We start from the raw sequence: 18,161 nt of genomic DNA, 5'->3' as shown, positions 1-18,161 counted from the left end.
TTCTAAGCCTAACTCTGGAACAATAACTTGTAGCCTTTATCTTTAAAAATAAAAGAGTTGATTTCAACTTCATATCCTCACTATTTGGAAGCAAAGCAATTTCTCCGCTCAAAGTTTATGCTTTTTTTTTTTTTTTTCCAATGTGAATATATTTAAGCTCCCATAGGAACAAGTTTAAGTTTCCTGATCACTAAACGCATTAAGACAAACACTATTAGATCCACCAGCCTCTAATTACGTTTAGAGACCAAGGCTCAGGCCGGTCATTCAGTTGTCTCTGGTAATTACTTTTGAATTCATTATTACATTTGAATAAAACAACTTTTTAGTGTTCTTTAGAGATTTTAAAAAACAAACTGCAACCGCAAAGTGCTCTGCTAAGTAAAATCTAAACAAAAATTATCTAATATTCAGCAATGGAGATTAAGATTTTAAAGAGTTAACTTGAAATCAAAAGCAAAACTGGATATTTTACATTAAAATTACTCTATTATGTCCCTGAACTCTCACTCATTCTTTGATTATGCAAAAAAGTCTATCGTGTTAGTATGACCATAAATACAACTATAATTTGCTCCCACTTTTTATAGATTCACTATTAATGATAGTCTAAAAACAAGTTATAATTATTTTACCAAAAGATTTTATACTTTAATCTATTCATACTTATTCTGTATTCTTTCTCTAATACAGTGACCTGTTCAACTGAAAAATAGTTAAGCTAAGCAACTAAGGGTAGATACAGTACATTGAAAAAAAAGTAGGTAGCTTATTGCACTCATTTTACTAATGACATGTCAAACAAAAATTAAATATTTAACAATTATTATCATGTGTATATCAATAATTAACAAGTTCATACAGTACAGATAGCAACACAGATAATAAATTATATGTTGGCAAAAAGTTTAAGAAGTAAAATAACCTGCACAAATCACAGTGCTGAAAAGTTCTGTGCCAGGATTCAGATCCAAACCTGATGTTTCCTGTGACATAGAAAGTATGAAATAAATACTGGTTGAATCAATTAATGAATGGCTCCTAAATATACCCTCTAAACTTTTAAGGAAATTGTTGTGGCCATGGTGAAAAGAAAGTTTGTTTGTACATCATCAGTGTATTTCTGTCTCTCAAGTGTTATTTTCGAGAAGGGAGCCAAATTCTGCAAATATATTTGGTAACTTCTCATAAAGGCAAAATTGAGCTGGTCTTAAAAACATAACCGGTCCTTAAGTATAAATATAAGCCCAAAAAAAAAAAAAAAACAGAATCTGCTGATTGTTCTTTTCTATTTGAGAGAATGACTCAGCTTTAGCCTTAAGATAATCTCACCCAATATTCACAAAGAATAAAATTTATGATTAAACTAAAGCTATGATTAAAATGCAAAGTATTAATTTTTATAAATTAAATACAGATATGTCACTATTAAATGTGTATTTTAGATATAAATATTCCAATTTACCCCTATAAATCTCAAGTGAATCAACTGAGCTAGAAGCCCTATGGCCTTTATGTCTAAAAACCTATTAATATAACTTCATCTTTTTAATGCTCACTGTAAGCTTGTAATTATGTAAAGGAAATTTCTTTACTTTGCAAGTGGAAAACTAAAATCATAGGAACAGGAAAACACTTTGCCAAGGGTGATTCATAAAGTCAATCTCAGAGTAGGCTGATATTCACAATCTCAAACTCACCAACCCAGAAGAAATACAAATTATATTAGCAATTTTTTACTAATCAACTCCCAAACCCACAATAGTAGACCTACATTCCTGAAAAAAAAAAAAAAGAGGAAACATAAAACATTTCCAATGTAAAAGATGGGAACTAATTTCAGATAAGGCTCTGAGGTCCTGGCTGGTCTGTAACTTAGAAGCATCAGGCCCTTAAGTATTAGGCAAATGCGTGAAATACTGAGATCACACCAACTTCTATTCCTTTCCGTGAAGGAGATCTATTATCTGGATTACTTTTGACAAATACAAGGAAGACAGTTGGATGCATTTTCCACTTTAATTTCATGACCCAAATCTGTTCCATTTGAGAATACCTAATGGAATTATTCGATTAAGGTGGAAAACCATCTGCTCAAAACCCAAGTCTTCAGTTCATACTGGCTAGGAAAAACAAGGAAAGTCAAGGTCAAGAGCTTGAAGTTTCAGCAAGCCTGGTCCAAGTTGAGGAGACAAAAAGCAACAAAGTGTGGGTATCTGCACAGAATGATTAGCGCAAAATGCATCATGCCCCCAGCTATTCCACAGCAACACAGATAGGGAAGGATCTCACTTCCCTCCTAGAACCACTTCTTTCACTCTCCTCTGTCACATCCCACTGCACTCTATGCTCAGTTTATTTTTTTATTTTTTATTTTTTTTTGCCAAGAAGGCTGATCTTAGTCACCTAAAAATTCTCATTGCAAAAGAAACCCCTTGTTTAAATCCAAGTACAACCAACAGCTCCTTTCCAATTATCCCCTGCAACTTCCCCAGTCTCTTTCATGCCTGGCTACTGAGCTCAGTCTAGTTTGGCTGCCGGCCAGGTTCCTCTCTTCTTTCCTTGTCAGTCGTAAAAACTTGGAAAACACTCCTGGACAGCTCAAGGAGACCTTTTAATTATGCAGTGGGGCAGTACCTTAGCCTGTCTGCTGTTTCCAGCAAGGGTTGTAGTCGCCAGTGACTGCACTCTCCCAATTGGTGGATTTTCTAGCAAGACTACTTGTTTATGTGGGGGAAGGAGAGAAAGACTAGCAGAAAAAGGGTTGATTTGCAAATCTGAAAAATGTCCAACTCCTCTCACAGTTTCCTACTTCCTCACATTCACTCCGTCTCATTACTGCCTTCTTTTAGCGCCTTATCACCCATTTGGCATCAAAGACACAAAATCACCAGTATCCTAGTCTCATTCTAATCCTAGAAGGGAGTCATAACTAGAACATTCTTCAAAAACTTTTATTCTCAACTGCTGATGCAAGATTTTTTTTTTTTTAAAAGCAGGTCCCAAAGTTATTAAAGCCTTCCTAATTGCATTATACTTTGTCAAATTTGCAGATTGAAATAGTGCATTCAAATGTCTGATTGCAAGTGAAAGTAACGTGAGCTCAGTCGGGAAAAACTAGGACCCAGGAAGGGATATGTTGATCGACGGGCCGCTTTTACTCGGGGTTTGCCCAAGGTACTAAGTGCACATGACAAGTCCAACTCCAGCTACGTCTTCCTTACTCTACCCTGGCAAGCTGGTTCCAGCTGCAGCGTCCAGCTTCCTGTTCAAGTTCCATTCAACATCGTAAACACATTCCAAGAAAACCAGCCTGCCCAGAGTTCCCTCCCGCACACAGGAAAGTCTGAGAGGCGGCCCCAGGAGCCTCAGGGAAGAACCGATCTCTTTGGGTTCTGATCCGTACAGTGATTCAGCCCACAGGGTGGTGGACCCCAGAGAGAACCCAGGGTCTCAATACCGCGCAGCGCCACGCGCCCCTCTAAGTAGCGCCCGCCAGAAAGAAATACTTGACCCACCCAGCCAAAGGGTAACCCTGTGGGCGCGGCCCCTGAGTTTGGGCCCTCCCAGCCTGGGCTTTAAAGAATCCGCGGCCGGGCCTCGGAGCTTCGCGCCTCCCCGCCCCCCCTGCTCACACTCCCTCCCGCGGCCAACAAAAGGGAGGTTAAGCTAAAGAAGTTTAGCTCCTGGGTCGCCCCGCTGTGACCCGGCGAAGATTTGCTTGCTCAGTCGCGTCTGGTCCCTACCCCCGCAGCCGTACTGACCACAGTCGACCCTCGGCTCCCTCCAGCTCCCGCCCGCCGGCCCCGGTCACCCGGACCAAAGTTACCACAAAGGGCTCCAGGAGTCGGGAGAACACTGCGTCCCCGACCTCGTGAGACTCCTCGTCATCCCTGAAGCACTGCCACAGCGGTCGTCAACAGGTCTCATTCTCCTTCCTTGCCGGACGTCTCCCAAAGCCTTTCACTGTCCCAATCTTTGCAACCTGCCCAGCGGCAGCAGCGGCGGCTCACAGCCCCGCGCCCTCCTTCCCCTGCACCCGGCCGGGGCTGACCACCCGCCCGCCGTTTCTCAGGATGTCGACTTAAAAGGGACTGAACGCTACCTGGCGGGACGCTGGGGTTTGCAGCCAGCGAAGCCCCAGGATAAACGGCGTCTCTCCGTACCTTACTGACTGATGCAGTCGGGTCAGGCTCTGGGCAGGGGCGTGGAGAGCCGCGGCGTCCTCGGAACCTGGAGATCTCCGCTCCAGCACAGCCGGGGCGCCGTTTCCGCGGCTGAGAGGGAAAGTTTCTCTACGTCAACACCGTGCTGGACTCGGGACCCTCCGGCTCCGGTCCCCTCCCTCTACGCGTTCTCTGCCCCCTCCCTCCTCTTCCTTAGCGGCTGGAGCCAAAACGCGCTGGCTGGCGGCTGGGGCTCGAGGCTCGGGACTCCGGGTCGCTCCAGGCTGGGAACGCGGGGCTCCCCCTCTCGGCCAGAAGGAAACGCTCCCAGACTCGGCTGGCTCACTTCGGCTGGTCTCCTTGGACACTTCCAAACGGGACGCCCGTGTTCAAGCTCGCTGACTTTCTTTAATCTCTAATGCTCGCCTCCTGTGCGCCCACTGAGCTATGTGTCGTCTGCACGCAGGACCCATGGGGGAGAATGGAATGCGAGAGAAACCCGACTGGAGAAGGGAGGCCTTACCTTGCTGGCTTCTTAGCCGGCACAGAAGCAAAAATGCAGTTCCCTTCCCACCCCCAGCCCTCGTCCCCCGCCGCGTTTCCTTTCGAACCTCCTGCCTGAAGCACTGAATGGGGATTATTCGCCTTCCCTTATCTCTATGTGTTTCCGAACACAATCTTAAAACACTTGTGCTGCTTAACAACGGCGGAAAGAGTGTCAAAAGAAGCAGACACACGAATTTGAGTAGAACACGCCTTCTTTACAGCCTTTATCAAGAAAGTGTGGATACAGTTTTTGCTGTGGCTCTGACTGCACCTCTACACTTTTTCTCTATTTTTCCTCATTTTAAAAAAATTCAGATTGAATCTCTGCACTTTGTTATGCCTTAAAAATAAAAAAGAAAGGAAGGGAAAGAAGAAAGAGAAAGAAAACTGCCAACACCACCAGATAATGCTCCTTTGCTCCTTTCAGATATTAACCTCAGAACTCAGGACTTCTACAGGTTCAAAGGAAAACACAGCAAATGTTCTCACTGACACGATTAACTTCTATGTGGGAAGAAGGACAAGGAGTAGTATCCTCGTTTAAGTGATTCTTTGAGAACAAGTGGAACTTTACTAAAGTTTTTCTAGACATTGCTCAGAATTTAGTTTACTAAATTTTTAATTTGAATGTGAAAATAGATGGAGAAGGGGGGGAAGCATTTTGCAAGACTTAAATATATTGTGTTACAGTGGAATCTGGGGCTTAGAATCAGACTGGTCATATTCCTTTCAAGACTACACACTTATTCTCTACCCTAGGTCACTGGACACAATTACAGCTGCCAAAAGAAACTGTATAAGAGAACTCAGAGTCAAGATCACATTTACAGGAGTTAGAATAGCATCAGGCATGGAGAAAGTAGTCAATAAATATTTGGTTCTTATATCACACTATATTTGTAACTAGAAGATGGTACTAAAAATTTCCCCCAAAGACTTTAATTGAATCAGTTTTCTTCTCCCAAATGCTTTAAAAATGTAAAATCACAATTTTTGAAATGAAAACTAAGTTTAGGAGTTCCTGTAGTGGCTCAGCAGAAACAAATCTGACTAGTATCCATGAGAAAGCAGGTTCGATCCCTGGCCTCGCTCAGTGGGTTAAGGATCAGACTTTGCTGTGAGCTGTGGTGTGGGTCACAGATACAGCTCAGATCCCATGTTGCTGTGGGGTAGGCCAGCAGCTGCAGCTGCCATTCGACCCCTAACTTGGGAACAGTTGCAGGTATGGCCCTACAAAGACAAAACTAAACTAAATTTAGGGATTACCTAATTCTAGCCAAACTCTCTTAATTTAAATACAAGGCAACTGAAGTCCAATAATCTTAATTGACTTTCCCCAAATCTCATTGTTGGGACACGCCAAATAGGGCCAGAAATTAGGCCTCTTCATATGTGGGCATTATTATCTTTTCAGTATGCTTTCTACTTTATTATAACAGCCAAGCATACAGTAAAATGACTCCATAACATAGTTGGGATCTCTGAGAAACTCTCAAAACATAGTTGGGATCTCTGAGGAACTCTCCAGCATATAAAACCTTCTCTATGCTGGATTGGGAATAAATTGAAAAATAAAATAAAAGTTTAAAATGGAAGCTAAAATATTACCTGTAGAACTAACAGAGACCTGGTTTGAATTGGTAGATCTAAAAATGAACAACCAAAATAACATTCTCAGTCTCGCTGTGGTTCCCAGGTTCCCTACCTACAAGGAGCTAGTGTCTTTGAAAAAGGAATTCACTGAGATCTAAGAGAGAGAGAGAGCACGAGAGAGAAAGAGAGAGAGGGAGAGAGAGAGAGAGAGAGGAAGAAAGATTAGGAGAAGAAGGAGGAGGGGGAGGAAGAGGAGAAGGAATGTAGCTGAACGCTGCATTCCCAATAATTCTTCCCAGGTTTTTTCCTGAATGTATTTATCAAATATGTCATAACACCTCTCCAAGGGCAAGTGAGTAAAGATGCAGAAAAAAAATTTTTGCATGGAAATCAAGAGTAGAAGAAAGGCTTTATCCAATACCTTGAGCCACTTCTTTCCTCTTTCACTTTTTTTTCACATGAAAGTATACTGTACATACTTACTACTTCCTAACAATATCCCAGTATATTGTGAGCTTTTCCCTTACCAGTGTCTATTGACACTTTTGGTATTATAAACGAATAAATTAAGAACATTTGTGCACATATTTTTGTACACCATCTGTACATATTTTGTCTACCCCTTACCAGTTATTTCATCAGAATAAATACCTAGAAGTAGATTCTCAAGTTTAGAGAATAGACTGATTCGTTTTGAAAAAAATCTCAAGTTACAGAAAATTTGCAGGTATAGTGCAAATAATTATTTTTCTCTGAACCATTTGGGTATGGTTACCACACACAATACTTACCATTCCTCCCCAATATCCCATTCCTCCCCAAACAATTTAGTGTAATTCCTATAAACACAGACCTTTGCATAAAGGTTGTTAAATCATCAAAATTCAGGACATTAATATTGATACATTTCTATATCTGCCTCTTGGAGCCCATTCAAGTTTTTTCCAATTATCCTTATTATGTCCTTTATATAAACAGGGTCAAGTTTGAGATCACATGTAACATGTAGTTGCCATGTCTCTTTGACTTCAATGACATTAATAGTTTTTTTGAGACTTGCCCTCTAGTTATACTGCAAAACGTCTGTTAATTTATCATGTTAGATTCAAGTTATGAATCTTTGGCTGCTAAAACAAGGAAGTATGATACTACATTCCTTTTTTTTTTGCGGGAGGGCGCCCCAGAGCATATGGAGTTCCCAGGCCAGGGATCAGATGCAAACTACGTAGCAACTTCGGCAATGCAGGATACTTAAATTACCGTGCCAGGGCAAGGATCAAACTTGGCTCACTGGAAATTCCATTGTGCCACAGCAAGAGCTCCGATACTATATTCTTTTTACTAAAATTCTGTCAAGTTGCATCTCACATTAAATTGTCCCATTGCTGATGATCTTCACTTGATTAAGGTGATGATATTGTCAGGCTTCTCTGTAATGATAATCTTTTTTCCTTGGTAATTGGTAGGTATTTTTTTGGGGGGGGGTACTTTGAAACTATGTAAGTATTTCATTCCTCATCAAATTTTCAATGTATTCATTTATTTATTTATGTTAGTATAGACATATGGTTTGCTACTTCACTCAAACACTTTATAATCTGTTTTTATCATTTACTTTGACAATCAAATTGTCTTGGGTTTGGCTCAGTTTTCAAGCTGACTTGTGTGCTCTTTTGCAAAGTGTCTATCATTCAGGAGCACTTTCTTACTTAGGGCACAAAAATGTATCTACATTTCATCTTGTATTTTTCCAACCCCAACCCTGGAATGAGATATTTCTCCAAAGAAGTCACTCCTCTTTAGGAGCATCTTCATTGTTGCTACGTAGGTTGCATCTGATCCCTGGCCTGGGAACTCCATATGCTCTGGAGTTCTAGGTCCAACGTTGCTGCTATTGGACTTCTGCTTCACTTAGGTCCTCTCAATGGCCAAAAGAAGAGAAAACATACACCTATTTCTTTTCCCTTCCTCCCCTCCGTCCTCCCTCCCTCCCTTCCTTCCCCTCTCTTTCCTTCTTTCTTTCTTCCTTCCTCTCTCTCTCTTTATGGAAGCCATGAGTTCATACACTTGTTTTCAATTTCAGCCAAAACCACTTTTCATATTTGTAGCTCCCTTCTCTTCTGGTAAAAATATGGCTTCCACTCCCATTTTTCTTATTATATATTATCATATATACTATTATATATATATATACTAGTCTCTCATACTGTCACAGCCCTTTCCCCTATGTGGCCAGGTCAGGTCACTCCTCTTTAGGAACATGTTCATTGTTCTGCTCAAGGGCCAACAACTCAAGAAGGTCAGCTTTCTTCTGGACTCTTCACCCACTTAAGGCTCCAGTACATTGCCCAGGCTGCCTTCTGTATAGATTTCCACTGCATCTTGCTCAGGCTCCAACTTGTTAGGAGGTTGATCTTCCACAGTGACACCATTTTCACCACATCCCAGCTTCTTAGCTGCTCTCTGGGCCATTGCAATCCCCCAGTTCAGGTGTTAATGTGAACGTTTACTCACTTGCCCCTCCTAATAACTGAATATCATATTATCAAATTACTTCTGGAAAGTTTATGAAAATGTGTACTCCCATGCACAGCATATAACTGAGTGTCATTTCTTCAAAAGTATCAGGACACCATTTACTCGCTTCTATTTTATTTTTTACCTATATTGTCTACGTAGTTAGTAAGGAAACAGGTGCAGACTGGCTGTGTGAAGCGTGCTTCTTGGTGTCTGGCACATCACATCATCCTGCAAATTCCCACAGACCCCTCTCATTTTATTCCTATTTTCTCCTATTCACTTACCTAGCACAGATACTCATTCTAATGTGTTTAATATGTATCTTTTTTGTTTATATAGGTGTGCCTGAATTAGAAATAACTCTAAAAATGTATTTTATATATAATTTAAATGTACAAATGCTATTGTGTAAACTACTCCAACTTGGTCATTGCTTTTTCTCCCAGACACTTCTGATTTCAAATAATTTAAGTGAAAAATAAGCTCAATAATTGTTTTAATTTTTTTTTGTCTTTTTGCCATTTATTGGGCCGCTCCCACGGCACATGGAGGTTCCCAGGCTAGGGGTTGAATCGGAGCTGTAGCCACCGGCCTACGCCACAGCCACAGCAACATGGGATCCGAGCCGTGTCTGCAACCTACACCACAGCTCACAGCAACGCCGGATCGTCAACCCACTGAGCAAGGGCAGGGACCGAACCCGCAACCTCATGGTTCCTAGTCGGATTCGTTAACCACTGCGCTACGAAGGGAACTCCCTGTATATTTTTCTTCTCCTTACTCATTTTAAGTGTTCTTTAATAAATTTATTAATGTATAGAAAAAAACCTAAAGTATTTGTTTCTTTAAACTTAATTTAAATAATTATTGTGATTTGTTTGGTTCTTTTCAGGCCATATCCACAGCATATGGAATTTCCCCAGGCTAGGAGTCAAATTGGAGCTGTAGCTGCCAGCCTATGCCACAGCCACAGCATCATGGGCTCTGAACTGCATCTGCAATCTACACCACAGCTCACAGCAATGCCAAATCCTTAACTGTGGGATTCTTCTTCTTCTCCTTCTTCTTTCTTCTCCTTCTTCTTCTTTGGACTGTATAGAACTTCTTTATATGTGGTCTTTTATGATTTCTAGGTTCTCTGGTAATGCTTATAAAGACATTCTACTCGAACTGATCACCTATATTTTCTTCTAATATTTTGTAGTTTTACTTTTTGTTTTTTCTTTTCAATTTAGTTGATGAAATCTAAGGGCTTCTGTCCTTCCCCCCTCCACCAGGATAATTACCTGAGTGTCCAATACCACTTACTGAATGATCTATTCTTTCTGCAATGATTTTAGAAGTAATCCTTATCATATATCAATTTAGATATAAAATAGTGTCTGTTTATGAACTCCCAGGGGTGATAAAACAGTATAGATAATGCAGTAAGACATTCTCCCCAAAAAAGGTATAATGCAGACTGAAATGCAGCCAGGCTCCTCTTCCAGCCATGCCAGTGGAGCTCATCCATGAGTAGGAGTATGAAGAAAGGGGTATCTTTCTAATACAAAGACATCCTCAGTTCTTAGCTAAGTACCTGCACAGCTTCCTTGGAAGGGAGCTCAGGGTTTCTCTAGTTTGCACAAAGGTACCAGATGGGCTAGCAGCAGCCCTTTCTCATTTATCCTTCAGTGTATTCCTGCAATAAAATGTTACTAATTTTTTCAGCCTATAATTTTTTAAAAAAAATTTTTGGCTAAGTTTCCCTTAATTACATCCCGTTCAAAAGTTCATCACTATTCTATCAAGTTTATTTTGCCAAAATGAACTTTGGAGTAATTTTGTTATGTTTCCTTATCACATCTTCTTCTTTTCTGCCTTTGAATCCCAAAGTCTTCTGTTAGAATTGTGTTAAACATATATATCAGTTTACTTGAACCACTTCATTATTCAATTTTTTCTTTTGAACCTGAAACAGAAGATGCATTTCCAACGTGAACAGAGTTGACTTCTCCACCCACTTATATGATATCTTTACCTCCCAACCCATTACGCTGCTACTTGTTGAGATCTTGTTTACTGCTGAGAATGAAAGGGCCATTATTCTACAGGAACTACAGAACACACACACACACACACAAAAACACTTGGAATGCCAAACCCTACTTTACAGCAGGAATGAAGGAAAACACAGATCTTAATCCAGGCCAGGTTTCAACTTCTATTTCCAGTTCGTGTGCACCCAAGACCAGAGTGAGTGTCTTTTGTGAAAGCCAGTCATGATCAAAAGAGAAAAACTTGGACCTGTTTCATGGAAAGGCCTGGCCTAATGACCAGGAGTTGTCTCCTGAGATATGCTCTCCTGCCCCAGCATCTGCAGGCCTGGAAAGTTTGCTCAAAGCAGTTTCATTTGCACGAAAAACTGCTGAGTTCAGAAGATATTTTGTCCATTTGAAGCCTCACATACTTAAAATACAAAAAAGTAGAACAAACAATTTTACTGTAAGTAGAATAATTTTTTTTTCAATAAGGTTGGAAACAAATAATACATTCTAGATTGTCTAAAAAGTGATTTGGAGCAACAGAAAACTTTTTCTTTGGAAAATTATGATTTGCAGTCTTTTATGAAAATGCTAATTTCTTAAATGCCCTTCAAAATTCTATATCAGAACTTACCCAGACCTGAGGATAGGGCTTGACAGAAAAGTAAAGCAAAGCAAAGCAAAGCAAAGCAGTGCACCTATACGCTTGAGCTTGATATAATGTGATTTGGGAAAATGTCATCATTCTTTAAAACGCAAAGGGAACATTGGGTCCTATCACAATCTAAGGACAAAACACTGAGTCTCTTTTTCATTACAAGGGTTAAATAATTCCAACAGTGACTTTTCTGCAAAATGCAATCTGTGACATGAATCGCTAGAACATAGACCTGTCATGTTGGTTCTCTGTCAACAATCTCTCTAGCCTAGCAACCTGAGGATACACACAGATAAAATGCTATCAGTCCAATGGAAATTGGCTAGTTTTCAAGGGGTGTAACTGTGCAAGCCCATTGTTGAATTTCAGAAGTGAAGCCTTCCAGAAGCAACATAAAAATTACACAAATCTTTCAATCTTTCACACATACTGATAGTGTAGGTAAGGATCGTCCATTTTCCATACAAAAATAACTTGCTAAAGATCTTAAAATGAACACCATTATCTATAAAGACAATGTCCTATTTGAAAATCTATACATTGCACATGTGAAGAATATAATAAAGTACTTAATGACATTAAGTTGTTTTTATTGAAAATTTTGTGTACTGGGCCATGAGTTTAGGGGAGAATTAATGACGCGTAAGTGAATGATAGCATGGATTTATCTTATAAGATAGTGTTTAAAATTTCAAGGGGCTTTCACAGCTTAAAATCCTTTTGCAGGAGTTCCCGTCGTGGCGCAGTAGTTAACGAATCCGACTAGGAACCATGAGGTTGCGGGTTCGGTCCCTGCCCTTGCTCAGTGGGTTAACGATCTGGCGTTGCCGTGAGCTGTGGTGTAGGTTGCAGACGCGGCTCGGATCCTGCGTTGCTGTGGCTCTGGCGTAGGCCGGTGGCTACAGCTCTGATTAGACCCCTAGCCTGGGAACCTCCATATGCCGCGGGAGAGGCCCAAGAAATAGCAAAAAAAAAGACAAAAAAAAAATCCTTTTGCAGAATTAAGTTTCAGATATCTCTTATAAATGTGAACTTTTGGGCTGTTGATTTTTGAAGGAAAAAGCATAGCATAGTTTTAAATATGGGCTTTGGAGTCATAGTCATGGGTTCAAATATGTGCTCTGCCACTTCCTGGCTATGGAATCTTGGACAAGTAATTTCCCCTCCTTTAAAATTAGTTTCCTCATTTCTGAAACAGCATTCTTGTCAAAATTACTAGTTAGTAAATGTAAAGCATTTAACATAGACTGGAAAGTAGATACAAAATATATGGTAGTTGTACAAAGAAACATAAAACTATTAGATTTTTTGATATGTTTATGGGAGTTTGTCTTGAAACTCAATCAATGTGGGCCAAAATAAAAGGAAAATAATAGTTTGGCTAAAAATTAAACTATAACCTTACATTTTTCTTTGGGGAAGTAAAAGATATTTCTGACTCTTTTTTTTTTAATAAAAAAAAGACATTTGAAGATTAAGAGGTATAAGCTATCATGTGTAAAATAAATAAGCCACAAGGATATATTGTACAACTCAGGCAATATAGCCAATATTTTATAATAACTATAAATGGAATATAACCTTTAAAAATTGTGAATCACTTGTTGTATGCCTGAAACATATATAATATTGTATATCAACTGTATCTCAATAAATTTATAAATTATTGAGGTTTGTTATATGTTGATTAGTTCCAGGTATACAACATAATGATTTGATATATGCATGTTTTTTGTTTGTTTTTGTTTTTTAGGACCGCCCGTACCTGCAGCATATGGAGGTTCCCAGGCTAGGGGTCAAATTGGAGCTATTGCCACGGGCTTACACCACAGCCATAGCAACACCAGATCCAAGCCACATCTGAGACCTATGCCACAGCTCATGGCATAGCCAGATCCTTAACCCATTGAATGAGGCCAGGGATCGAACCTACATCCTCATGGATCCTAGACAGATTTATTTCCACTGTGCCACAACAGGAACTACTGATATATGTAGTATATTTTTAAATGATCACAACAGGAAGTCTTGTTACCATCCACCACCACACATAATTACAATTTTTTTTTCTTGTGATGAGAACTTTAAGATCTACTCTTGCCGTAACTTTCACATATTTAATACAGTATTGTTAACTATAGTCAATAATACTGTACATTGCATTCCAGTTACTTATTTATTTTATAACCAGAAGTTTAAAATGGTGGTGAAAAAGTATCAAGTTCCAGTTATGTATTTATTTTTATCTTTCAAGTAATCAATAGCATTTATTCAGATATTGCCAGTTTTTCTGCAAATGTACATTTTCTGTTCCAGAATCCCACACAGCTTTTACGTCTCCCCTGATCTGTGGCTCCCCTAAGAGTTCCTTCCTCTTCCCTGGTCTTTCCAGATCTTCATTCTTTTGAAGAGTACTTTGTAGAATGTCTCTCAAATCAAGTTTGTCTGCTGTTTTCTCATAATTATACTGGGGGAAGATAGTGCAGAGGTGAAGCATCCTTGTCCTATCATCATGGAGGTACATGACATTGACATGAGTTCACTGGTGATGTAAATGTAGTTAAGGTGGTATCCACCAGGTTTCTCCACTGTAAAGTTACTCTTTTTCTCTTTGTAATTAATAGGAGGAGATACTTTGAGACTATGTGAATATATCCAATTTCTCCTTAAACTTCTGCCCAGTAATTTTAACATGCATTGACAGATCTTGCCTCCAAAAACTTGACTATGATGTTCTAACAGTGATTTTTCTTTTCCTCACCATTTTTACAACTATTAATTGGGATTCTTTTGTAAGGTGGTATGTTTCTTCCACCTCATCTAATGTCATCATTTGACTGAGTTTCCTTTGAATCTTAAAACTGTGTCTGTTCAAAGAATTGGAGTAAGTGTACTGCTAGGGAGCAGGAATGATGGAGGTCAGAGCTGCTCCAGGAGTTCCATCATCACTCATGATGCTGCATTCAGAATTGAGTACCTCTAATGCCAGGCATTGAGTTGGTGCAGAGAAATGATAGTAAATAAGCCCTATATTTGCCCTTAAGGAATTCGCAGTCTAATGGAGAGAAACTCATGTAATAAATAAATGCAGGTTACATACTAAATTATAAGTACATTCCTTAGTGTTGGGGGCAAGATGTGTTAACAATTGAGAAACCAGGTACATTGTCACAAAGTGAGCTGAGTTTTGAAATGTGATTGGGTGTTCAGCAGGCAGGCAAGACAGAGAAAGGCATTCTTGGCAGAGACTACGATCAAAGGCTGAGAAGCTTGAGATACAAAGATAAATACGAGGAAGTTCAAACAGATTAGTGTGTTAGTAAGTATTCAGTGACAGTCTTGAATTTATCTTGTAAAAGTGATGTGAGCTACTCAAAGTCTTCTAATACATACTTTTGTTTTGGGAAATACACTGGGATGACTGTTTAGGAAAAAATACTGAAGCTGTATAAAAATGACAGTGGGGAGACCAATTAAGGGACTTGGGCTCCCTTTTTATCAAATTTAGTATTATTGGGTATCTGAGCACTAAATACAAGAGGGCATAAAAATGACAAACTTTAGAGTAATGTGATTATTATATTAGAAAAAGGTACCAGAAGGTTGTACAGATTTAATTTATTTCAACAAATTGTGAGTCCAGCTCATGACTCTAGCATTTTTGAGTATCTTAAAATTTTGCATTATTGATGTTTCAGATTCGCCTGACTTCTGAGAACCGTCAATGATATAACATGATAATGGAAAATTTAGTTCTTGCAGCCACTGCTTTTGTCTAGCTACCTTTACAACCCTGCAATGTATATTTTCATAATCTTTAATATTATGTAGAAAACTAGAATAGAATGGGTACCTCTAGGGAACCTATTAAATGCACATTCCTAAAGTTATATTTACCAGGGATCACACTTTTTTCATTATTTTAAGTTAATATTTAATCTCAGCTGTTGAGAAAACAGTCATGCGAGTAAAGCCTATGATTAAAGGAATTTCAGAAAAGGATAAGATTAAGACGCTCATGAGGGAAGGTAAACTGTAAAGAAACACTCATTATTACTGAAGAACAAAGACTCTAGATCATACAATAGGGGCTAATGAGATATTAAAGAGAAATGCATAGTTATTGGCAATTTAGATTACGTTACTCTGATGCACTAGCAACAGGTTGACCTATGAGTTTATGTATAAAAATATTTAAGCTTCCATTAGTACCAGGAATATTAACCTACACAAATATTTCAGAAAGTTCTATGAGAAACTGTATGTATCAGTCAGAGTCCTGGAAGGAAACAAAGAGGTCATTCAAACTAGGTAATCTGAAAAGAGTTTAATTAAAAGACTGTTTATAAAGGTGTAGGCAAGTTTTAAGAAATATAGTTATCCTCACAGGGAAATACTTTGGGAAGCTATTAACACACCTAGACCTAGAGGGGCAAGAGGAAGGGGGAGGAAAAGTTACTAGAACCCAGACAGGATAATTATGTGGAGAATACCTATTAAAAGTTGTGGCCTTCAGTAAGGGGCACAGCCAAATGGCAACTGGTCAGGAAGAGAATGAGGGGTTGGTTATAAATGTGCTGCCATCACTCTCCTCCCACAATCCCATCTCCTGCTGCTGCTTCCCTTTGCCCTACTGCAGTTGAAAATCTGAAGGCAATGGAGCAATGGGAGGCAGCCCTGATGGGTCCTTCTCCAGGGAGCAGAGCAGAATAAAGGATGATGGAGAGTGAATCTGCAGGGTTAGACTGAAGATATTTAACACATTTTAACTAATAATTTGTAAGAAGCAAAAAAGAGATTTATTTTTCATAAAATTGGATTTTATTTGAGTGTAACTCTCTTTAAAGATAGAGGGGTTTTAATATAAGTTTCTTTGGTTTGGGATTCATTAAATTTGGGGGAGGCATAGAACTTAGCATGTTGAAGATTTTCTATCATTTAAAAATAAATTTTATAGTTATTGGAAGCAGAAGGAACATGCAAATAAAATATAAAAGAATGACATAAAGTATAAAAATGGGTATAGTTTATAAGCTTAAAAATATCAGTTGCCTACTGGGCATCCTGAAATCCAATTTGACATTAAAATAAATATGAAAATCCATAAAAGATATTTAGAAAAATCATTTACATAATACTCAAACATCAAAATCCACTTAGATGCCTTTAGGCAAAGCAGAATGTGTTTTTATGATACTAACATCTAAAATTTCTTCTTCAAGCAAAGTATATCATGTAAGAATCTGGGGATTTTTTTGTACATCTGTTGATACAATGCTTGAATTTTCAAATGGATAATTGAAACAATATTGTTTCATTATCTACTTCAAATAATGTTTAAAAGTAGAAGAAGATTATAATTTTAGTAGCCAAGAGTATTAGTGCTTATTATTTCAACCAGTGTGGGAAAATAATTTCCTTTTTATTGTAAATATTTAAAATAAAACAATATTCAAATACTCGCTTGAGAATAAAAGTCTTAACGCAACTTATTTTACAAATTTTGTGTTCTTTTTCAGAATATTTTATTTTGTGTCAGCTACAAAATTAGTTTCTATTAGCCAGGTCATGGTCAAAAGTACTATATAAATATTAATTGTTGCTGGTAAATATCTTTAGTTTTATTTTTTCAGAGAGGAGGTAATTTTCACATTTATTTGTTTACAGAAAGTCTTGACTTTTCAACTGTACTAAGTAGACTATTTCCATAGCTTTCAATTTTAATAACTGATTTTTGTTAATGTGATAGTATTATTTTTATTTTCTCGACAAGAACACTCAAATGTTAAACAGATGCAAAAGTTCTAGTCATAAATATGAGTAATAAATGTCATTATTATGTAATTGGCCTTGACAAGTTTAGAAAAATAATTTGAGATCATGAGAGAGAGAAATAATGTAGTGGCATAGAAAAAGATTTCAAAAAATGCGTGAAGTCCAATTGGATTTGGATCTTGGTTATGTTCTTCTGGAGCCCTGTGCATTAACTGTACCAGCCCAGGATAATAGTGTATGATAGTAAATTAGATATTGTTTTACATGCTTCCTTGTACCCATTGCTCTGGTAGCAATATGTCCTTCTGTCCTATGCTTATGCACATACAAGTGCATGTATTCTTGCTTTTTAAAATTCATCTTGCAAACAATACCTTGAAAGCAAAAGTGCTTTTGATTTCCAAGTGACAGGCTTTGTTGAGAGAGAAAAGGTTCATTTGGAATTTTGAAAGCTGGGTTTTGCATATTAAAAGAAAGGTTGGTGGAAATAATGACAGAAACCCAAGTAGAGATGAGTGATAATCTATCACCTTTCCTGCGCCAAACAAACAAAGTCTTAATTTGGGTGATTCTGAAAATAGCAGCTACAGCTACTTAGATTTCATAATTGCCTTGAAGCTCTGTAGTACCTACCACTTTGCCAGAGAGTTAAGAGTAAATGGGTCTATGGGAGAGAATCCCACTCACAGGCTAAGGAGGGCCCCATCTTCTCAGTGAGATGGCATGAAATTTTCTCTGTGAACACTGCACACCCCAGAAAGCTGAGGACTACAATCCTTCTTTTCAGGTCCCAGTCCTCTTCCTGTCTGCACTGTCTGTTAAAAAAGGGGTTTGTTTTGCTTCAGAGTTAGCTGGGACTGAACCACTTGTGGGAGGCTC

At 38.6% G+C, this 18,161-nt stretch overlaps 1 protein-coding gene across 4 annotated transcripts in view; it reads right to left on the bottom strand.

The window, feature by feature from the left end:
• GULP1 (GULP PTB domain containing engulfment adaptor 1) overlaps positions 1-4,270 on the bottom strand; it is a 260,159-nt gene extending 255,889 nt beyond the window's left edge. For 3 of the 4 annotated variants that reach the window (XM_047773038.1, XM_047773043.1, XM_047773040.1), the window contains exon 1: positions 4,167-4,270. The gene's annotated coding sequence lies outside the window, so the exon portion shown is untranslated. The remainder of the gene's footprint in view (positions 1-4,166) is intronic. The other variant, XM_047773039.1, reaches the window with a different exon arrangement.
• Between the last annotated feature and the right edge of the window lie 13,891 nt (positions 4,271-18,161).

Source organism: Phacochoerus africanus, chromosome 3 (assembly GCF_016906955.1).
Source record: "Phacochoerus africanus isolate WHEZ1 chromosome 3, ROS_Pafr_v1, whole genome shotgun sequence".
NCBI lineage: Eukaryota > Metazoa > Chordata > Mammalia > Artiodactyla > Suidae > Phacochoerus > Phacochoerus africanus.
This window is presented reverse-complemented; position numbering and strand designations above follow the sequence as displayed.